Source organism: Sapajus apella, unplaced genomic scaffold (assembly GCF_009761245.1).
Source record: "Sapajus apella isolate SASKATOON/1434 unplaced genomic scaffold, GSC_monkey_1.0 scaffold149, whole genome shotgun sequence".
Taxonomy (NCBI): Eukaryota; Metazoa; Chordata; class Mammalia; order Primates; family Cebidae; genus Sapajus; species Sapajus apella.
The window spans coordinates 1,999,520-2,023,977 of record NW_022437089.1 but is presented as its reverse complement, the minus strand read 5'-3'; the positions used below and the strand labels follow the sequence as shown (position 1 = coordinate 2,023,977).

Below are 24,458 nucleotides of genomic sequence, written 5' to 3'. Positions count from 1 at the left end.
TATGGATCAGAGGAGTTAATATGAAAATGACCATACTGCTCAAAGCAACCTTCAAATTAAATGCATTTCTCCTCAAAATACCAATGTCATTTTTCACAGAATTAGAAAAAAAAATCCTAAAATTTATATTGAACAAAAAGAGTCTGACTAGCCAAAGCAATCCTGAGCATAAAAAAAAATAAAATAAAATAAAATAAAATAAAAACAAAGCTGGAAGAATCACACTACCGGGTTTCAAAATATAAGGCTATATTAACCAAAACAGCATGGTACTAGTATAAAAATAGACACATACCTTGAAAGAACAGAATAGAGAACACAGAAATAAATCCACAGACTTACAGCCAATCAATTATTACAACGTCTTCAAGAATTTTTATTGGGGAAAGAGGATACCCTCTTAAACAAATAGTGTTGGAAAACTGGATAATGATAATCAACAAAGTGAAACTGGAGCCCTATCTCTCACTATGTACAAAAACTAATTCAAGATAGATTAAAGACAAACATAAGACCTGAAACTATAAAACAACTAGAAGAAAACCTAGGAAAAACTCCTCAGCACCTTGGTCTAGTAATTTCATAACTAAGTCCTCAAAAGCACAGGCAACAAGACCAAAAATAGACAAATGGGATTATATTCAACTAAAAAGCTCCTGCACAGAAAAGAAAGAAATCAATAGGGTAAAGAAATAACCTCTTGAATAAGAGGAAATATTTGCAAACTACTCATCTGACAAGGAATTAATATCCAGAATATACAAGGAACTCAAACAACTTAAAAAGGTAAATAATCCCAACAAGATGTGGGCAGAGGACATGAATACACATTTCTCAAAAGGAGACATACAAATGACCAAGAGCTATATGAACAAATGGTCAAAATCATGAATTCTCAGGGAAATGCATATCAAAACCACAATGCGATATCATCTTACCATAGTTAGGATGGCTATTCCTAAAAAGACAAAAATAACAATTGTAGGCAAGGACGTGGTGAAAAGGGAACTCTTTTACAGTGTTGATGGGAATGTAAATTACTATATCCCCTATGGAAAACAGTATAATGATTTATATCCAAAGATTATAAATCATTCTATTATAAGTACACATGCACATGAATGTTCATTGTGGCACTGTTTACAATAGCAAAGACTTGGAACCAACCCAAATGCCCGTCGATGATAGACTGCACAGGGAAAATGTAGCACATATACACCATGGAGTACTATGCAGCTATAAAAGGCAATGAGTTCGTGTCCTTTGTAGGGACATGGATGAACCTGGAAACCATCATTCTTAGCAAACTGACACAAGAACAGAAAATCAAACACCACATGTTCTCACTCATAGGTTGGTGTTGAACAATGAGAACACATGGACACAGGAAGGGGAATATCACACACTGGTGTCTGTGGTGGGGAGCTAGGGGAGGGACAGTGGGGATGGGGAGTTAGGGGGATAACATGGAGAGAAATGCCAGATATAGGTGATGGGGAGGAAGGCAGAAAACCACATTGCCATGTACGTACCTATGCAAAAATCTTGCATGTTCTTGACATGTAGCCCCAAACTTAAATGCAATAAAATATATTTTTTTAAAAAACTAAAAATAGAACTACCGTGCAATCCAACAATCGCTCTGTGGGTATTTATCTAAAAGAAAAGAAATTAATATATCAAAAAGATGCATGCACTCCCATGTTTATTGCCATACTATTCACAATAGCAAAGATATGGGCAACCTACATGTTTATTAATGCACAAATGGATAAAGAGGATTTGGTCTTTATATATTTGACCATAAAAAAAGAATTTAATCATGTTATTTGCAGCAATATGGATGGAACTGGAGTTCATTATGTTAGGTAAAATAAGCCAGGCACAGAATGACAAATTTCACATGTTCTCACTCATACATGGGATCTAAACAAGTAGACCACAAAGAGATAAAAAGTGAAATGATGGATACCAGAGACTGGGAAGTGTGTATGGGTTGGTGAAAGAGAGGCTGGTTAATGGGTACAATAATACAGCTAGATAGAAGAAATATTGTCTAATGTTTGATAGCAGAATACAGTGATTATAATTAACAACAATGCATTGTATTTTTTAAAAAATAGAAGACTTGAAATGTACCCATATATAAATGATAAATATTTGGGTGATGGACATTCTATATATCCTGTGTATTAGGGTTCTCTAGAGGGACAGAACTAGTAGGATAGATGTATATATAAAAGGATTTTATTAAGGAGTATTGACTCACACAATCACAAGGCGAGGTCCCACAATAGGCCATCTGCAAGCTGAGGAGAGAGGAGGCCAGTCTGAATCCCAAAATCTTAAAAGTGAGAAAGCCAACAGTGCAGCCTTTAGTCTGTGGTTGAAGGTCCAAGAGTTCCAAAGCTGAAGAACTTGGCATCTAATGTTTGAGGGCAGAAAGCATTTGGCATGGGAGAAAAATGTAGGCGGGAAGACTAAGCTAGTCTAGTCTTTTCACGTTCTCCTGCATGCTTTTATTCTGGCCACACTGGCAGCTCATTAGATTGTGCCCACCCAGATTGAGGGTGGGTCTGCCTTTCCCAGCCCACTGACTCAAATGTTAGTCTTCTTTGGCAACATCTTCATAGACACACCCAGGATCAATACTTTGCATTCTTCAAGCCAATCAAACTGACATTCAATATTAACCATCCCACCCTGACATTATCATTACATATTCTACACATGTAATAAATTTCACATATAAACCATAAATATGTACAAATACAAGGTATCAAAAATTTAAATAAGAATAAATGTATAGACTCCAATGCTAAGCTACATGAAATGTGAAAAATCAGGGAAACATGACACTTCGAAGCAACACAACAAATTTCCAGTAACCCACCCAAAATAAGTGGAGACTTATGAACTGTCTGATGGTGAATTCAAAATAATAAGTCTAAAGAAGCTCAGCAAGCTACAAGAGAACACAGATAGACCATTCAACATCAGGAAAACAATACATGAACAAAAAGTCACAAAAACATAGAAATTATAAAAAAAAAAAAAAGACCCAAACAGAAGTTCTGGATATGAAGAATACAGTGGCAAAACTAAAAAATGCAATAGGGGACTTCAACAGAACAAAAAACCTTTTTTATGAAGAAAATCTCAGACTCATATAGTATTACTGGTGAGTTCTATCAGATACATAAGGGAGAAATAAAACGCCAATTTAAAACAAGTTTATTCAAAAACAGAGACTGAATGATGCTTCTTAACTCATTTTTATGAAACCAGCATAACTTTGTTGCCAAAATCTGACCCAAAAACTTGCAGGAAAAGAAAGAGTATATATCATATATGCATGTTTATATGCTGAAGCCCTAACTCACAATCTGATGGTATTTGGAGAAGAGGCCTTTGGGAAGTAGTTAGGCTTAGATGAGATCATGAGAGTTGAGCCCCAATGAAGGTATTAGTGCCTTCATAAGAAGGGGTAGAGATACCAGAGATCCTTCTCTCTGCCATGTGAGGACACAGGCAAGAGGGTAGCTATCAGCTGGACACGGTGGCTCATGCCTATAATCCTAGCGCTTTGGGAAGCTGAGGCAGGTGGATCACAAGGTCAGGAGTTCGAGACCAGCCTGACCAACATGGTGAAACCCTGTCTCTACTAAAAATACAAAAATTAGCTGGGTATGGTGTCACATGCCTGTAATTCCAGCTACTCAGGAGGCTGAGGCAGGAGAATTGCCTGAATCTGGGAGGCAGAAGTTGCAGTGAGCCAAGATCATGCCACTGCACACTAGCATGGGTGACAGAGTGAGACTTCATCTCCAAAAAAAAAAGAAAAAGAAGAAGAAGAAGAATGTAGCTATCTATAAACCTGAAATGCAAAAGAGAGCCCTCACTAGAAACCAAATTTCTGTTGTTTAATTCACTCAGTCTGTGGTATTTTGTTATAGCAGCCTGAACTGACTAAGATGATAGGGATCCTAGAATCACTTTTTGTTAAAGTCAATTTTGATGTATAATCTAATAAGAAAATATAAGCCTATGGCCTAGTAGAAATAGTATGTGAGCTGATTTAATTTCATATCCTACCTAAAATTTGCTCCAGAGTACAACATAACCTTTCCCTCAGAAAATCTGGGCAAGAGTTCACCTATGATCTGTCCAGCACAGAAGGCATGAGGGGAGAAGGTGTGGTCCAGCACATCCACTTCCAGTCAGTGATCCTGCATTTATAACATGTAAATATCTCCTCAGTAAGAAGAGAAGGCAGCCCTCAGTTCCTCACATTCTCATACCATTTGTTCTGAACTGTTTACCTCCATCTTTTGTGCTCTCTACCTCCTGCTCCATCTCTGAACTTCTTAAGCCCAGATTTCTCCACTTGTCTCTTATGTAAACCCTGATGCCCCTTCCTCACATCTGTTACTTGATGCTGGACCTTAAGCATGGACCTCTGCCTTCTTTCCTCAATTACATAACCTCTCTGTGTCTGAGGTTCCTCTTCTATGAAAAGGGAATAAAAATAGCATGAGTTTGGCTTCTGAAGTCTAGTGGCTTTAAGTATGATCATATTTTTTAGAGTTTGAACGTAACTTTATTAAGCTTTCAACAACAAAAATACAATCACTTACAATGGAACAAAACAAGAAAGGCAATGGCATCAAATTTGGCATTTAGATTATTGACCCAACTAATTAACAGAAACTCTAAGTTTCCAGTATTAAATAATGGGCCAAGGATCTTGCTTCACAATGATCTGGATAACTGTTAACAACTCAGTTAGTATCATAAGCTTTAAAAATGTTGTGGATAATACAATTCATCTTATCATCCAAAAGAGTGGATCTGGCTTTTCCACTTACTTATTCCCATGGTCAAATATCTGCCTTTCATTCAACGCGTTTCTATATCTATACAGCAAGGGAAGAAAAACATTTTCCTGACACTTAAGTCAGGGCTGATGCTCACAAGTGTCACTTTACTAACGTCCTCAAGAAAAATTATCTGGGGGGAAGGCAGAGGAAGGACTTTCAGAAGCTGTGGCTACATAAACCAAACAGAAAGATATATTCTTAGTCAATTTGATTAATATAGGCATAAAATTCTCCAAATTAGACAAACTGTCAATTCGTTCCCCATTGATAATGTTCCTGGACCAAACTGAGGGACAGGCTGCTATTTCTCATGGCCTAATAACAACATGCAGATGAACTGGGCAAGGACAGAGTTTTTATTTCTGTAACCAGTTACAGGGAGAAGGCCCAGAAAATATTGCCAGACAAACTGAAAATTACGAAGTTTTCCAGAGCTTATATACCTTCTAAGCTATATGTGTAAGTGTGCATTCATCTAAAGACATAAGTGATTAACTTCTTTTAATATATAACTAAGATAGGAGTTCTGAAGACCTTCCTCTGGAGCCTTAGTTTATTTACTTACTCTAGATGCATCCAAGTGCTGGGGTGATTACCCTTATCTTGTCTCCTGCTAAATCATGGAAATTTGGGAAATTCCTTCAGACTCCCAATAAACTTGTTTGTGGAGGCCTGGGGAGTTTCTTCAGACACCCAATAAAACTTATTTAATCCTAAATGGGACTGTTAAGAATTCCTTCATTATCTTGTCATGCTTCAACGCCCAGGAAAGACCTGGGCAAAACTCTTGGTGGGCTTTCGTTACATTCTAACATCTGTATAGGGGCACTGGCCTTTCAGTTTTTAATATTTAACTTAACCACTCAGTCAGTGCTGAAACAGCTGTTATGTAGGCCTGCATTAATGAGACCTGACCTGCCACAATAAGACAGCTGTCCTAAATTGTTAAAATAATTGTCTTCATCTACTTTGCTCTGCTGATGAAGGTTTCAACTTTGTGTTCTCCAGAAAAGTATTTGGTCTTTAATCCATCTCTTCCTCTGAAATATTTTTGTATAATCTGGGCATTGGGACAGAAAGATAATGAATATTTTCAGTAACAAGAAGAGACCTTCCTCTGAAACATTTAATACAGCCAAACAACACTTAGACCTTTGGGGAAAAAATGAGATATTTGGTATCTCACATATGACCTCACAGATTATTTATTATTGGCTTCCTTTTCTTACCTTAGCAGTTCTCTAACACCACACACCTTTCTCTTACAAATAAACACAGGATATTCAGGCCCCAAAAGCAGCAAGAAACAGTTGGAAAAAGTTTTTTTTTTAAGTTAAGCTCTTGTGTTGATAATAAGAAGAAACTCTTCTCTCATCTTCTATCCTCTTCTCACACCAATTTTCTTAAAACTCCCTTACATTTGACTCTAAAATTAGCTCTACCATGTATATTCCAAGAATGCTTTGACTCAGTGTAGCCCCCTTCCTCTTCAGTGGTGTTAATCAGATGGTATCAGGAAAAATCAACTCACAGATGTTTTCTCTACTCATTACACAACAGTAATAGGCAATAATAACTAAATAAATAAATGTAATATCAAATATTAACAATAAATAAATGTGTGGTGTAGATAGGGATGGAGACTGTGTTAGTGTCAAAAGAAGAAATAGGATCAGAAATTATTAACTCATCAGAAAATTCTGGGGCTACTTCTAGCACAAATATCAGAAAGAGACAACTCAGCACTGATCCCAAATGCAAGTCTTTGCATCTCAGAAATTGTCCCAGAACAGCCATTTGGTACTTTGCTTACTCACTTGCCTGCATCCAGCTCACAATGGCACTGAAATTCAGAATCACTACCCTCAAACTCCTTAAAGATTCTTTTTGCCTCTTGGTTTGTGAGGTGTCATGTGTGTAAGAGGGGGATAGAAGGGAGAGAACACACACACACACACACACACACACACAGAAAGAGAGAGAGAGAGAGACCAAGACACACACCCAGAAAGAAAAACAGGTAGAACAAGTAAAAAGACTACTTTTTACTGCTATGCAAAATCAATCATTTTAACTAATCATTTGAAATACCAACAGGGTCTACATAGGTATTCTGCACTGAACTAGTTTGAAGTTTTGGCTTCTACTAGAAAAATGTGTTCAATGAATAATTAAAATTATACTATAGTGACAAAAAATAATTCCACAGGAAATGATGTGCTTCTTCGCCTGCCCTAATCCAATCCACTATTGTACCATAAACTAGGCTTGAAATGTAATCCAAAATTCTTTTTTGTTGTTGTTGTTTTTTTATGCTTCATGAGTTTTAGCTTAGGAAACCAAAATTCTTATCTGTAACCTAATGTTGTCGCATTGTAGCTGATAAAGTCAAACCATCATCTGTAGAAGTAACATGTGCAGAGTACCCAAGGATTCACCTCCACTTCAACGATCCCATACAAATATTAATATTATTTTTGTTTGGATTGCTGTATGTGAATTTTTTTATAAAATATGGACTAGGAAATGGTTTGTGTGTGCATGTGTATATGTAGGTACACATGATTGTAAAATGACTAAGATCATGATAGAGAAGAGCAATAACAAAAAATGTTAAGCATAAGTAGAAACTGCAGAAAATCTGAGTTAAAAACTGTAACATTAAGTAAATATAATCTGAAAACCCTAAGAGTAAATAATCAGAGAAGACAGAGGTAAAGAAAGATGGAAAAATATAACATGTGCCCATCTGCTTTGCTCAGTAAGTATCTAGGAGAGAGACTTGTAGTCCAGGTCTATAGATATAACTGTACCAATCTGATGGTCTCTAAAACCTTAAGAAAGCTATGACAAGAGGAAGCAAATTCGTGGGCCTTTTGTAGATCCATTACCTCTATCTTTGTGTCTTGAATCCTAGGTAGGATTGGGAAATCACTGTCAATTAAAAAAATTAAGAATAATAACAGTTTTAAATTCCATGGATCATTGTAAATAAAAAAGGCAATGATAGCTAGAGCAAGAGGTGGAATAGGGAGCTAGATACTGAGTTCCCATTTCTAGTACATAAACTTGTGGAAATTTATTTTGAAAACACTTCTAGGAGAAGGAGAGCAAAGAGTACTCTGAACTCAAGTTCCAACTAAAACTTGACTCCAACATGCCTAAAATTTTTAAGAGAATTTCAAATGTTTATAACATACTATTTAAGAACATTTCTTCTTCACCTTCTCTCTAGGGCTACATTTTGATGGGTTTACATATATATGATTAAAAGGTAAATCTAAGCATACCTCTTTTTGTCTTTTTCTTTTATTGATACATAATATTTGTACCTATTAATGGGGTATATGTGATGTTTTGTTACATGGTAGACTTTATAATGATCAAGTCAGGGCATTTAGGGTAGCTATCATCTCAAATGTTCACCACTTCTATGTGTTGGGCACATCTCAAGTCCTCTCTTCTAGTCATTTTGAAATGTATAATACATTGTTGCTAAGTATAGTCATTCTGCTCTGATATTAAACATTAGATCTTATTTCTTTCTTCTAACTGTATATGTGTATCCATTAACAAACCTCTCTTCAGCTCCCTCTCCCTCACATATAACCTTCCCACTCTCTGGTATCTATCATTCTACTCCCTACCTCTACAAGTTCAACTGTTTTAGTTTCCACATATGAATGAGAACGTGAAATTTGTCATTCTGTGCCTGGCTTAGTATTGTACTTAATATAATCACCTCCAGCTCTATCCATGTTGCTTCAAATGACAGGATTTCATTCTTATTTATGGTCTGATAGTATTACTTTGCATACACACACACACACACACGCACACGCACACGCACACGCACACACACATAGATCTTCTTTATCCATTCATCCATTGATAGGCAGGTTGATTCCATACCTTTTCTATTTGAATAGTGCTGCAATAAACATGTGAATGCAGGTATTCGTTTGATGTGCTGATTTATTTTCCTGTCAGCAAATACCCAGAAGTGGGATTGTTGGATTGTATGATAGTTCTATTTTTAGTTTTTTGAGAAATCTTCATACTGTTTTTCATAGTGGCTGCACTAGTTTACATTCCCACAAACTGTACAATAATTCCCTTTTATCTGCATCCTTGGCAGTATCTGTTATTTTTTGTCTTTTTCATAATAGCCATTCTAATAATAGTTATTTTCTCTAATTCAACAGGTTGTCTCTTCACTCTGTTGATTGTTTCCTTTGCTGTGAAGAAGTTTCTTAGCTTCTGGGCTGGGGCACTTTCAGGCTGCTTGGTGCCAGGGGGCTGCCCATGTGAAGAAGTTTCTTAGTTTAATATAGTCCTATTTGTCTGTTTTTATTTTTGTTCTCTGTGCTTTTGAGGTCTTGGCCATAAAAACTTTGCCTATACCAATGTGCAGAAATGATTCCCCTGATTTCTTCTAGAACTTTTATAGTTTTGGTTTTATATTTGTCTTTATTTTCATCTTGAATTGATTTTTGTACATGGTGATAGATAGGAGTCTAGTTTCATCCTTCTGCATAAGTCTGTCCAGTTTTCTCAGAACCACTTATTGAAGAAGATGTCCTTTCTCCAATGTATGTTCTTGGAGCCTTTGTTGAAAATCAGTTGTACGTGGATTTATTTCTGGGTTCTCTATTCTGTTCCATTGGTCGATGTGTCTGTTTTTATTCCAATATCATACTATTTTAGTTAGTATATCCCTATAATATATTTTGAAGACACCTAGTATGAAGCCTCTGGCTTTGTTCTTTATGCTCAGATTTGCTTTGGCTATTCAGGCTCTTTTTTGGTTAAATACACATTTTAGGATTGTTTATCTATTTCTGTGAAAAATGAAATTGGTATTTTGTTAGGGATTGCATTGAATCTGTAGTTTGCTTTGCATAGTATGGTCATTTTAAGAAATTGATTCTTCTTATCCATGAGCATGGAACGTCTTTTCATTTGTTTTTGTTCTCTTCCATTTCATTAATCAATGTTTTGTAGTTTTTCTTGTAGAGGTCTTTCACCTCCTTGGTAAATTTATTCTATGTATTCTAATTTTTTGGAGCCAATATACATCGGATTGACTTCTCAATATATTTCTCAGCTAGCTCACTATTGACATATAGAAATGCTACTGATTTTTTTTTTTTTTTGAGACAGGGTCTCACTCTGTTGCCCAGGCTGGAGTGCAGTGGTGCCATCTCAGCTTACTGCAGCCCTTGCCTCCTGGGTTCAAGTGATTCTCCTGCATCAGCCACCCAAGTAGCTGGGATTACAGGTGTGCCCAACCAAACCCAGCTAATTTTTGTATTTTTAGTAGAGATAGGGTTTCACCATTTTGGAGGCTGGTCCCTAACTCCTGACCTCAAACACTCTGCCTACCTCAGCCTTCCAAAGTGCTGGGATTACAGGCATAAGCCACCATGCCCAGCCAAAATGCTACTGATTTTTGTACATTGATTTTGTATCCTGACACATTCCTGAAATTATTAACAGAGTTAAGAGTTTTTGGTAAAGTCTTTAGGTTTTTCTAAATATAATATCATATCATCTGCAAAGAGGAACATATTGCTTCCTCTTTTCCAATGTGGGTACTTTTTATTTATTTATTTATTTATTTTGCCTGATTGCTATGCCTAGGACTGCTATACCTCGGACTTCCAGTACTATTTGAATAGGGTTGGTGAATGTGGGCATCCTTGTCTTGTTCCAGTTTTTTGAGGAAAGGCTTTCCCCGTTCACTGTGATGCTAACTTTGAGTCTGTCATATTTGGCTTTTCATATGCTAAGGTAAGTTCCTTCTACGCCTAGTTTGTTGACAGTTTTTTGTTTTTTTTTTTTATCATGAAGGGATGTTGAATTTTATCAAATGCTTTTTCTACATCTATTGAGATGATCATATGTTTTTTTGTCCCTCATTCTTTTGATGTGATGCATGACACTCAATGATTTGCATATGCTGAATCATCTTTGCATCCCTGGTATAAATCCCACTTGACCATAGTGTATTATCTTTTTTTGTGTTGTTGGGCTCAGTTTGCTAGTATTTTGTTGAGAATTTTTGCAGCTACTTTCGTCAGAGATATTGGCCTGTACTTTTCTAAATTTATTGTATCCCTTTCTGATTTTGGTATCAAGGTAATACTGGCCTCATAGAACAAGTTAGGAATAATTCCCTCCTCTTCACTTTTTTTGGAATCATTTGAGAATTGGTGTTATTTCTTTGTATGCTTGGTAGAATTCGGCAATGATGCCATCTGGTCCTGGACTTTTATTTGTTGAGAGACTTTATTACTCTTTTAGTCTCATTACTCATTACTGATCTGTTTAAATTTTCCATTTCTTCCTGATTCAATTTTGATAGATTGTATCCATCCAGGAATTTACTCATTTTCTCTGAGCTTTCCAGTTTGTTTGCATATAGTTGTTTATAACAGTCTCTGATTATCTCTTGTATTTTTCTGATATCAGTTGTAGTATCACCTTTTTCATTTCTGATTTTGTTTATTTGGATCTTCTTTTTGTCTTGTTAGTCTAGCTAGCAGTTTACCAATTATTTTTTACCTTTTCAAAAACCAACCTATTGTTTTGTTGAGCATTTGTAAATATTTTTAGTCTCTATTTTGTTTTGTTCTGCTTTGATCTTTGTCATTAATTTTCTTTCAGTAATTTTGAGATTTGTTTGTTCTTGCTTTCCTAGCTCTTTGAGGTAAATTGTTAGATTGTTTGAAAACTTTCTACTTTTTAAATATAGGCATTTATTGCTATAAACTTTCCTCTTAGCACTGCCTTTGTTGTATGCCATAATTTTTGGTATGTTGTATTTCAGTTTTCAATTGTTTCAATACATTTTTTAAATTTTCATTGCAATTTCTTTATTGACCCAATGGTTTTTGAAGAGCATGTTCTTTAATTTCGACATAGTTGTACAGTTTCCAAAGTACCTTGTTACTGATTTCTAATTTTATTTAATTGTGGTCTTAGAAGACACTTGATTTTTTTTTTTTTTTTTTTTTTTTTTTTTTTTTTTTGTAAATACTTGTGTAGTTTAACATATGGCCTATTCTGGAAAATTTTCCATGTGCTTATAAGAAAATGTGTATTCTGTAGCTGTTGGATGAAATGTTTTATAAATGTATGTTAGATTCATTTTGCCTAAAGTGCATTTTAAATCCAATGTTTCTTTGTTGATTTTCTGTCTAGATGATCTGTCTTTTGCTGAGAGTGGGATGCTTAATTCCCCGACTACTTTTATATTGGGTCTATCTCTCCCTTTAGATCTAATAGTATCTAATTTATACATCTGGATACTCTGGTGTTGGGTGCATATATAGTTTGAATTGTTATCAACTCTTGCTGAATTGATCCCTTTATTATTGTATAATGCCCTTCTTTGTCTGTTTTTACTGTTTCTGACTTAAAGTCTGCTTAATCTTATATAAGCATAGCTAGTCTTTCTTGGTTTTGGTTTTGATTTGCATGAAATATCTGTCTCCATCACTTTACTTTCAGTTTATAAGTATCTTTAAAAGTGAGATGAGTTTCTTTTAGGCAGCATATAATGTAGTCATGTTTATTCAATCATTTAGCCAGTTTATATCTTTTATCTGTACAGGTTGATCCATTTACATTCAAGGTTATTATGGATATGTTAGGCCTTATTCCTGTCAAATCAATTTCAATTGATTTCTGGTTGTTTTGTATATTCTTTGTTCATTTCTTTCACTCTTCTTGTTTATCATTGTGGTTTGGCAGTTTTCCATAGTGGTAACATTTTATTCTTTTCCTTATTTGTGTGTTTGTTCTATGAATGAGTTTTATATATTCATATGTTTTAATGATGGTAGATATCATCCCTTTGCTTTCAGTTTTAGGACTCCCTTAAGCATATCTTGTAGGGCTGGTCTAGCAGTGCTGAATTGCCTTAGCTTTTGCTTGTCTGGGATGTACTTTATTTCTCCTTAATTTATGAATGATAACTGCTGGCTATGGTATTTTTGAGGGGTGGTTTTTTTTTTTTCTTACAATGTTTTGAGTATATTATCCCATTCTGTCCTGGCCTGTAAGGTTTCTGATGAGAAATTCACTGTTAGCCTGATGGGGTTCCCTTTTTAGTGATTAGGTGTTTTTTCTTGCTGTTTTTTGAATTCTCTTCTTATCTTTGACTCTTGACAATTTAACTATAATGTGACTTGGAAAAGACCTCTTTGAATTGTATGTATTTGGTGATTTCTGGATCTGCATGCCTAAATTTCTTGCTAGACTTGAGAAGTTTTCAGCTATTATTTTGTTACATAAGTTTCTATCCTTTGTGTCTTCTCTTCACTTTCTGGGACTCTGATGATAGAGATATTTTGTTTTATCATGTCTCCTATGTCATGAAAGATTTACTTATTCTTTTAAATTCTTTTTTATTTATTCTTGCCTGACTTGGTTATTTCAAAAGACCTGTCTTCAAGTTCTGAGATTCTTTCTTCTGCTTGTTCTAGTCTAAGGTGAGGCTTTGCATATATTTTATATTTTATTCAATTAACTTTGGTTCCAGAATTTCTGTTTGGTGATGTCTTTGTATGATATCTATATCTTTGGCAAATTTTTAATCATATCCTGAATTATTTTTCTGGTTTCTTCTTATTGTTTACCCATGTTCTCTTGCATTTCACTGAACTTCTTTGTTGTCTTCATTTTGAATTCTTTTTCATTAGAATCTGTTCTGGAGAATTATTGTGTTCCTTTGTAGGTGTTATATTTCTTTGCTTTTTCATGTTTCCTGTGTTTTTACGTTGATAACTGCATCATTGTAACAGTTGCTTCTTTCTGAAGATGTTTCTATGGTGTTGTGAATACATCTGGTTCTGGACTTTTTTTGTTGGTAATTTTTAAATTACCATTTCAATCTCACTGCTTGTTATTGATCTGTTCAGAGTATCTACCTAGGTTTTCTCATTTATGTGTGTAAAGTTGTTAATAGTAGCCTTGAATTATCTTTTGTATTTCAGTGGTGCCAGTTGTAATATCTCCTATTTTGTTTCTTAATGAGATTATATGGATTTTCTCTCTTTTTTTCTTGGTTAATCTTGTTAATGGTCTAACAATTTTATTTATCTTTTAAAAAAAACAGCTTGTTTCATTTACCTTTTGTATTTTTTGTTTCAATTTCATTTAGTTCTGCTCTGATCTTGGTTATTTCCTTTCTTCTGCTGAGTATGGTTTTGGTGTGTTCTTGTTTCTCTAGTTCCTTGAGATGTAACCTTAAAATGCCAGTTTATGCTTTCAATCTTTTTGATATAGGCATTTAAGGCTACGAATTTTCCTCTTAACACCACCTTTGCTGCATCCCAGAGGTTTGATAGGTTGTGTCATTATCATCATTCAGTTCAAATAATTTTTAAATTTTCATCTTGATTTCATTTTTGACCCAATGCTCATTCAGGAGCGGGTTATTTAATATTCATATATTTGCATGGTTTTGAAGGTTCCTTTTGGAGTTGATTTTCAGTTTTATTCTACTTTGGTCTGAGGGAGTGCTTGATGTAATTTAATTTTTAAAAAATTTATTGAGACTCTTTTTATGGCCTATTATATAGTCTATCTTGGAGAAAACTCCATGGGAAGTTGATTAGGTGTGTGTTCTGCAGTAGTTGGATGAAATGTTCTGTATATATCTGTTAAGTCCATATGTTCCAAGGTATAGTTTAAATCCATTTTTTCTTTGTTAACTTTCTGTCTCAATGACCTGTACAGTGCTGTCAATGGAGTATTGAAGTCCCCCACTATTATTGTTACTTTCTATCTAATTTCTTATGTCTATTAATAGTTGTTTTATAAATTTGGGGATGTGCACAGTGGCTCACACCTGTAATGGCAGCACTTTGAGAGGCTGAGGCAGGTGGATCACCTGAGATCAGGAGTTAGAGACCAGCTTGGCCAACATGGTGAAACCCTGTTTCTACTAAAATTTCAAAAATTAGCTGGACATGGTAGCATGCACCTGTAATCCCAGCTACTAGGGAGGCTGATGAAAGAGAATCACTTGAACCCTGGAAGCAGAGGTTGCAGTGAGCCAAGTTTGCACCACTGCACTCCAGCCTGGGTAACAGAGCGAGACTCCATCTCAAAATAAATAAATAAATAAAATAAAATAGAAAATAAATTTTGGAACTCCAGCATTAGGTGCATATATGTTTAGGATTGAGATATTTTCCTGTTGGACAAGGCCTTTTACCATTGTATAATGTCCCGCTTTGTCTCTTTTAACTGCTGTTGCTTTAAAGTTTGTTTTGTCTGATATACAAATACCTACCCCTGCTCATTCTTGATGTTCATTCATATGAAATGCCTTTTTCCACCCATTTACTTTAAATTCATGTGAGTCCTTATGTGTCAGGTGAGTCTCCTGAAAGCAGCAGATAGTTGGTTGGTGATGTCTTATTCATTTTGTGGTTCTGTATCTTTTAACTGGGGCATTTAGGCCATTTACATTCAATGTTAGTATTGAGATGTGAGGTACCATTGATTTGTTGCCTGTGTACCTTGGTTTTTTTGTTTTTTGTTTTTGCTTTTTAGATTGTAGTTTTGTTTTATAGGTCCTGCCTGTGTGATTTATGCTTTAAAGAGGTTCTATTTTGATGTGTTTCCAAGATTTATTTTGAGACTTAGAGCTCCTTTTTGCATTCTTGTAGTAATGACTTGGTAGAAGCAAATTCTGTCAGCATTTTTCTGAAAAAGGCTGTATCTTTCCTTCATATATGATGCTTAGTTTTGCTGGATACAAAATTTGTGGCTGATAATTGTTTTGTTTGAGGAGGCTGATGATAGGGCCCCAATTCCTTCTAGCTTATAGGGTTTCTGCTTAGAAATCTGCTGTTAATCTGACGGGTTTTCCTGCATAGGTTATCTGGTGCTTTTGTCTCACAGCTCTTAAGAGTCTTTCCTTCCTCTTAACTTTATATAACCTGATAACAATGTGCCTAGGTGACAATCTTTTTGCTGTAAATTTTCCAGGTGTTCTTTGTGCTTCTTGTATGTGGATGTCTAGGTCTCCAGCAAAACCAGGGAACTTTTCCTTGATTATTCCCCCAAATATGTTTTCCAAATTTTTAGATTTCTCTTCTTCATTGGGAACACTGATTATTCTTAGGTTTGGTCATTTTACATAATCCCAGACTTCTTGGAGCCTTTGTTCATATTTCTTATTCTTTTTTCTGTCTTTGTTGGATTGGGTTAATTCAAAGACCTAGTCTTTGAACTCTGAATTTCTTTCTTCTACTTGTTAATTTCTATTGCTGAGACTTTCCAGAGCATTTTGCACTTCTAAAAGTGTGTCCAATGTTTCCTGAAGTTTTGATTGCTTTTTATTTATGCTATCTATTCCCTTGAATATTTTTCCATTTGCTTCTTGTATCATTTTTTGGATTGCTTTGCAAGGCTTTGCCTTTCTCTGGTGCCTCCCTGATTAGCTTAATAACTGACAGCCTGAATCCTTTTTCAGGTAAGTCAGGGATTTCTTCTTGGTTTTGATCCACTACTGGTGACTTTGGAGGGGGTGTTAAAGAGCCCTGTTTTGTCATATTACCAAAGTTGGTTTTTTGATCCCTTCTCATTTGGGTAGGTTCTGTCAGAGGGAAGGTCTAGGGCTGAAGGCTGTTGTTCAGATTCTTTTGTCCCACAGGTTGTTCCCATGATGTAGTACTCTCCCCCTTTTCCTATGGATATGGCTTCCTGTGAGCAGAGCTGCAGTGACTGTTATCTCTCTTTTTGGTCTAGCCACCCAGAAAGTCTACCTGGTTTTGGGCTGGTACTGGGGGTTGTCTGCACAGAGTTCTGTGACTGTGAACCATCTATGTATCTCTCAGCAATGGACACCAGCACCTGTTCAGGCAGAGAGAGCAGTGGGCATGAAATGGACTCTGATGGGTCTGAGCTTTGTTGGTTTAATATTCTATTTTTGTGCCGGTTGGCGCCCTGCCAGTGGTAGCATTTTCCAGAACGCATCAGGTGTGTTAATATGGAAAGGAACTGGTGGTGGGCGGAGCCCTAGAACTCCCAAGAGTATATGCCCTTTGTCTTCAGCTACCAGGGTGGATAGGGAAGGCCCATCAAGTGGGGCAGGGCTAGGTGTGTTTGATCTCAGACTCTCCTTGGGCAGGTCTTGCTGCAGCTGAGTATTTGGGATGTTTCCTGGGTCCTGCAGGAGCAGTCTGCTTCATTCAGAGGGCGTGTGGGTCATCTCGAGATTCCTCGTTTGTTCTTGCAGTCATTCTGGAACTAAAATTCACAATGCAAGCTTCCACATGCTGCTCTGTCCATCCAAGTCACAGCTGCAATCTAGTCCTGCCTCCGATCCACCATGATGATCATCTACCAGAAGCATCCATTATATTTTCTAATTGATCTTTGCCAATAGTTAGGAAAGCTACTGATAGCTATGTTTTTAAAATTATCTTATTCATTTTTTTTTTTTTGGATGGAGTCTTGTTCTGTTGCCCAGGCTAGAGTGCAGTGGTGTGATCTCAGCTCACTGCAACCTCTGCCTCCAGGATTCCCACTTTGGTTCTTCTTTGTGAAGGAGCCAAGTGCCAGATGCTTCTAGTCAGACATCTTGGAAGAGCTCTACCAAAAATCTTTAAAATATTGAGAGAACCAAAGACAAAAACCACATGATTATCTCAATAGATGCAGAGAAGGCCTTTGACAAAATTCAACAGACCTTTATGCAAAAAACCCTCAATAAACTAGGTATTGACAGAACGTATCTCAAAATAATAAAAGCTATTTATGACAAACCAACAGCCAATATACTGAATGGGCAAAATCTGGAAGCATTGCCTTTGAAATGTGGCGCTAGACAAGGATGCCCTCTCTCACCACTCCTATTCAATATAGTACTGGAAGTTCTAGGCAGAGCAATCAGGCAAGAAAAAGAAGTAAAGCGTATTCAAATAGGAAAGGAGGAAGTCAAATCATCTCTATTTGCAGATGACATCATTGTATATCTAGAAGACCCTATTGTCTCAGCCCAAAATCTCCTGAAACTGATAAGCAACTTCAGCAAAGTCTCAGGATACAAAATCAATGTGAAAAAATCACAAGCATTCCTAAACACCAATAACAGACTTAAAGAGAGCCAAATCAAGAACGAACTGCCATTCACAATTGCTACAAAGAGAATAAAATACCTAAGAATACAACTAACAAGGAACGTAAAGGACCTTTTCAAGGAGAACTACAAGCCACTGCTCAATGAAATAAGAGATGACACAAACAGATGGAGAAACATTCCATGTTCATGGTTAGGAAGAATCAATATCGTGAAAATGGCCATACTGCCCAAAGTAATTTACAGATTCAATGCTATCCCCATCAAGCTACCAATGACCTTCTTCACAGAACTGGAAAAAAACACCTTAAACTTCATATGGAACTAAAAGAGAGCGTGCATAGCCAAGTCAATTCTAAGCAAAAAGAACAAAGCGGGAGGCATCACACTACTGGACTTCAAACTATACTACAAGGCTACAGTAATCAAAACAGCATGGTACTGGTACCTAAACACAGTTATAGACCAATGGAACAGAACAGAGGCCTCAGAGGTGACACAACATATCTACAACCATCTGATATTTGACAAACCTGACAAAAACAAGCAATGGGGAAAGGATTTTCTGTTTAATAAATGGTGTTGGGAAAACTGGCTAGCCATGTGCAGAAAGCAGAAACTGGACCCCTTCCTGACACCTTATACTAAAATTAACTCCAGATGGATTAAAAACTTAAACATAAGACCTAACACCATAAAAATCCTAGAAAAAAATCTAGGTAAAACCATTCAGGACATAGGCATAGGCAAGGACTTCATGACCAAATCACCAAAAGCATTGGCAACAAAAGCCAAAATAGACAAATGGGACCTAATCAAACTCCACAGCTTCTGCACAGTAAAAGAAAGTCATTAGAGTGAATCAGCACCCAACGGAATGGGAAAAAATTTTGCAGTCTACCCATCTGACAAAGGGCTGATATCCAGAATTTACAAAGAACTAAAACAGATTTACAAGAAAAAAACAAACAAGCCCATTCAAAAGTGGTCAAAGGATATGAACAGACAGTTTACAAAAGAAGACACACATGAGGCCAACAAACATATGAAAAAATGCTCATCATCACTGGTCATTAGAGAAGTGCAAATCAAAACTACATTGAGATACCATCTCACTCCAGTTAGAATGGCTATCATTACAAAATCTGGAGTCAACAGATGCTGGAGAGGATGTGGAGAAATAGGAACACTTTTACACTGTTGGTGGGAGTGTAAATTAGTTCAACCATTGTGGAAGACTGTATGGTGATTCCTCAAGGGCCTAGAAATAGAAATTCCATTTGACCCAGCAATCCCATTACTGGGTATATATCCAAAGGATTATAAATCATTCTACTATAAGGACACATGCACACAAATGTTCATTGCAGCAGTGTTTACAATAGCAAAGACCTGGAACCAACCAAAATGTCCATTGAAGATAGACTGGACAGGGAAAATGTGGCACATATACACCATGGAATATTATGCAACCATCAAAAACAATGAGTTCGTGTCCTTTGTAGGGACATGGATGAACCTGGAAACCATCATTCTCAGCAAACTGGCACAAGAACAGAAAATCAAACACCACATGTTCTCACTCAGAGGCGGGTGTTGAACAGTGATAACACATGGACACAGGAAAGGGAACATCACACAATGGGGTCTGTTGGGGGGACAGCAGTGGGTGGGGAGTTGGGGAGAAATGCCAGATACAGGTGAAGGGGGAGAATGCAGCAAATCATGCTGCCGTGTGTGTACCTATGCAACAATCTTGCAATTTCTTCACATGTACCCCAAAACCTAAAATGCAATTAAAAAAAAAAGTTTCAGGATACAAAACCAATGTACAAAAGAGTAGCATTTCTCTACACCAATATAATTTAGGCAAAGAACCAAATGAAGAACTCAATTCCATTTACAGTAGGCACAAAAACTTAGACGCCTGGGAATGTATTTAATCACAGAGGTGAAAGATTTCTACAAGAAGAACTACAAAACACTGATGAAAAAATGGTATATGACACAAACAAATGAAAAATCCCATGCTTATGGATCAAAAGAATCAATATTATTAAAATGACTGCACTGCTCAAAGAAATTTACAGATTCAAAGAAATTTACAGATTAAAGGTAATTTAATCTCTATCAAATTACCAACACCATTTTGCACATAATTAAAAAAATTTAAAATTCATATGAAACCAAGAGTCTGAATAGCCAAACCAATCCTAAGCAAACAGAACAAAGCTTGAAATATTACATTATCTGACTTTGAATTATACTACAAGGCTCTAGTAACTGAAAACATCATGATGTTGGTATAAAAATAGACATATAGACCAATGGAACACAGTAGTAAACCCAGAAATAAAGTACTTATGAACAACTGATCTTCAGCAACAATGAAAAAATGAAACAATGGGGAAAGAATACCCTATTCAATACATGGTGTTAGGAAAACTCATAAACTGGACCCCTATCTCTCACCATATACACAAATTAACTCAAGAAGGATTAAAGATTTATATTTTAGACCTGAAACTGTAAAAATCCTGTAAGAAAATATAGGAAAAATTCTTCTGGACATCAGCCTGGATTAGGCAAAGAATTTATGACCAGGTCCTCAAAAGCAAATGCAATACAAACAAAAAGAAACAGCCAGGACTCTGTTAAGCTAAAACCCTTCTACACAGCAAAAGAAACAATCAAGAGAGTAAACCTACCTAATGAGAAAAAAATATTTGCAAATTATGTATCTAACAAAGGTTAGTATCCAGAATCTACAAGAAGTTCCAACAACTCAACAAGGAAAAAACCACCTTAAACTTCATATGGAACCAAAAGAGAGCCCGCATAGCCAAGTCAATTCTAAGCAAAAAGAACAAAGCGGGAGGCATCACACTACTGGACTTCAAACTATACTACAAGACTACAGTAATCAAAACAGCATGGTACTGGTACCAAAACAGAGATATAGATCAATGGAACAGAACAGAGGTATCGGAGGCAACACAACATGTCTACAACCATCTGATCTTTGACAAACCAGACAAAAACAAGCAATGGGGAAAGGATTCCCTGTTTAATAAATGGTGTTGGGAAAACTGGCTAGGCATGTGCAGAAAGCAGAAACTGGACCCCTTCCTGACACCTTACACTAAAATTAACTCCAGATGGATTAAAGACTTAAACATAAGACCTAACACCATAAAAACCCTAGAAGAAAATCTAGGCAAAACCATTCAGGACATAGGCGTAGGCAAGGACTTCATGACCAAAACACCAAAAGCATTGACAACAAAAGCCAAAATAGACAAATGGGACCTAATCAAACTCCACAGCCTCTGCACAGCAAAAGAAACAGTCATTAGAGTGAATCGGCAACCAACAGAACGGGAAAAAATTTTTGCAGTCTACCCATCTGACAAAGGGCTGATATCCAGAATTTACAAAGAACTAAAACAGATTTACGAGAAAAAAACTAACAAGCCCATTCAAAAGTGGGCAAATGATATGCACAGATACTTTACAAAAGAAGACATACATGAGGCCAACAAACATATGAAAAAATGCTCATCATCACTGGTCATCAGAGAAATGCAAATCAAAACTACATTGAGATACCATCTCACGCCAGTTAGAATGGTGATCATTAAAAAATCTGGAGACAACAGATGCTGGAGAAGATGTGGAGAAATAGGAACACTTTTACACTGTAGGTGGGAGTGTAAATTAGTTCAACCATTGTGGAAGGCAGTATGGCGATTTCTCAAGGAGCTAGAAATAGAAATTCCATTTGACCCAGCAATCCCATTACTGGGTATATATCCAAAGGATTACAAATCGTTCTACTATAAGGACACGTGCACACAAATGTTCATTGCAGCACTGTTTACAATAGCAAAGACCTGGAACCAACCCAAATGCCCATCGATGATAGACTGGACAGGGAAAATGTGGCACATATACACCATGGAATATTATGCAGCCATCAAAAACGATGAGTTTGTGTCCTTTGTAGGGACATGGATGAACCTGGAAACCATCATTCTCAGCAAACTGACACAAGAGGAGAAGATCAAACACCGCATATTATCACTCTTAGGCGGGTGTTGAACAATGAGAACACATGGACACAGGGAGGGGAGCACTACACACTGGAGTCCGTTGGGGGGAAATAGGGGAGGGAAGGTGCGGGGTGGGGAGCTGGGGAGAGATAGCAAGGGGAGAGCTGCCAGATGTAGGTGATGGGGAGGAAGGCAGCAAATCACACTGCCATGTGTGTACCTATGCAACAATCTTGCATGTTCTTCACATGTACCCCAAAACCTAAAATGCAATAAAATAAATAAACGGGGGAAAAAAAGTAGGCAAAGAGCGTGAATGGGTATTTTTTTAAAGAAATACAAGTGGCCAACAAATATATAAAAGATGCTCAATATCACTAATTATCAGAGAAACACAAATTAAAAATACACAATACTTTCTTACACTAGTCAGAATGGCTATTACGTAAAAATTGAAAAAACAACAGATGTTGATGAGAATGTGGAGAAAAATGTAATGCTTATGCACTGTTAGTGGGACTGTAAATTATCACAACATTTATGGAAAGCAGTATGGAGACTTCTCAAAGAACTAAAAATAGAAAGACCATTTGATCCAGCAATCCTGCTACTGGACATCTACCCATCAACATTTTACATATACATGAAATACTATGCAGCCATAAATAATAATGAAGTCATGTGTTCTACAGTAACATGAATGGAGCTGGAGTCCATTATCTTAAGTAAAATAATTCAGAAACAGAAAGTCAAATATCACATATTCTCGCTTGTAAGTGAGAGCTTAACAATGGGTACACATGGACATATAGAGTAGAATAATAGATATTGGAGACTATAAAAGGTGGAGGGGTGGAAGGTTAACAAAGGTTGAAAAATTACCTATTGGGTACAGTGTTCACTATTCGGGTGATGGGTACACTTAAATGCCCAGACTTCACCACTATGCAATATATGCATGAAAGAAATCTGCATTTGTATCCTCTAAATCCGATTTTAAAATGAAAAAAAAGCCACCATAAGCTACCACTTCACAGCCACTGGAATAGCTATTATAAACAAACAAAGCAAATAGCAAACAAGTTTTGGTGACGATGTGGAGAGATCAGGACCCTCATACACTACTGTTGGGAATGCAAAATGTTACAGCTGCTGTGAAATAACTTTGGAGATTCCTCAATAAGTTAAACATAGAATTACCATATGACTCACTAATTCCACTTCTAGGTATTTTGCCAAAAGAACTTAAAACAGATATTCAACAAAAAACTTGTACACAAATGTTTATAGCAGTACTATTCACAGTAGCCAAAAGGTGGAAAGTACCCATATACCCATCAAATGATGAATGCATAAACAAAATGTGGTCGATCCATGCAATGGAATATGAGTCAGTCATGAAAATGAATGAAGTATCATGCTGCAACATGGATGAACCCTGGAAATGTTACAATAGGAATAAGAACCTAGACACAAAAGGCCACATATTTCTTTTTTTATTACAAACTTTACTTTTAAAAATATGTAAAATACACATAAGAAAATGTATCATCTTGAACCATATTTAAGTGTAGAGTTCAGTGGCATTAAGGACATTCGTAGTGTTGTGCAACCATCACCACTATCCATCTCTAGAATTCTCCTTATCTTGCAAAACTGAAACTGTACTCCCTATTCTTCCTCCCCTCAACCCCTGGCAAATACCATTTTACTTTCTATGATTTTGGCTACTTTCAGATGCCTCATATAAGTGGAATCATAAAGGTCTTGTCTTTTTGTGACTAAGACCACATATTTCATGATTACATTGATATGGTTTGGATGTTTGTCCCCTGCAAATCTCATGTTGAAATGCATTTCCCAATGGTGGAGGTAGGGCCTGGTGGGAGGTGTTTTCATCATGGGGGCAGGTCCCTTATGGGTTGCTTGGTGCCACCTTCATAGTAATGAGTGAGTTCTCCCTCTGAATTCATACAAGAGTTGGTTATCTAAAAGAATGTGGCATGTCCCCCCACCTTTTTCTCTCTTCCTCCTACTTGCATCATGTGAGATGCCTGCTCTCACTCTGCCTTCTGCCATGATTGGAAGCTTCCTGAGGCTCTCACCAGGAGCAGATGGTAGCACCGCACCGTGCTTTTTGTACAGCCTGCAGAATCTTGAGCCAACTAAACCTCTTTTCTTTATAAATCACTCAGCCTCAAGTATTTCCTTATAGCAAAGCAAAAATGAACATAACATTTATATGAAATGTCTAGAATAGGCAAATCCATAAGCACAGAAAGTAGATTAGTGGTTTCCTGATGCTGGGATTTGTAATGAACATTGGTTGCAAATGGGTAAGAAAGATGCCATTGATGTGACACAAATGTTCTAAAATTAGATTATAATGGTGGTTGCACCACCCAATAAATTTATAAAATCACT

The 24,458-nt window shown here is 36.5% G+C and overlaps 1 long non-coding RNA gene across 1 annotated transcript; it reads right to left on the bottom strand.

Annotated features, from left to right (window-relative positions):
* Positions 1-794: 794 nt before the first annotated feature.
* Positions 795-22,616, bottom strand: LOC116541252. The gene is made up of 3 exons (XR_004264763.1): positions 22,568-22,616; positions 1,529-1,532; positions 795-1,040 (listed from the first exon to the last, which is right to left on the bottom strand). It is a non-coding gene; the product is annotated as an uncharacterized LOC116541252 (long non-coding RNA).
* Between the last annotated feature and the right edge of the window lie 1,842 nt (positions 22,617-24,458).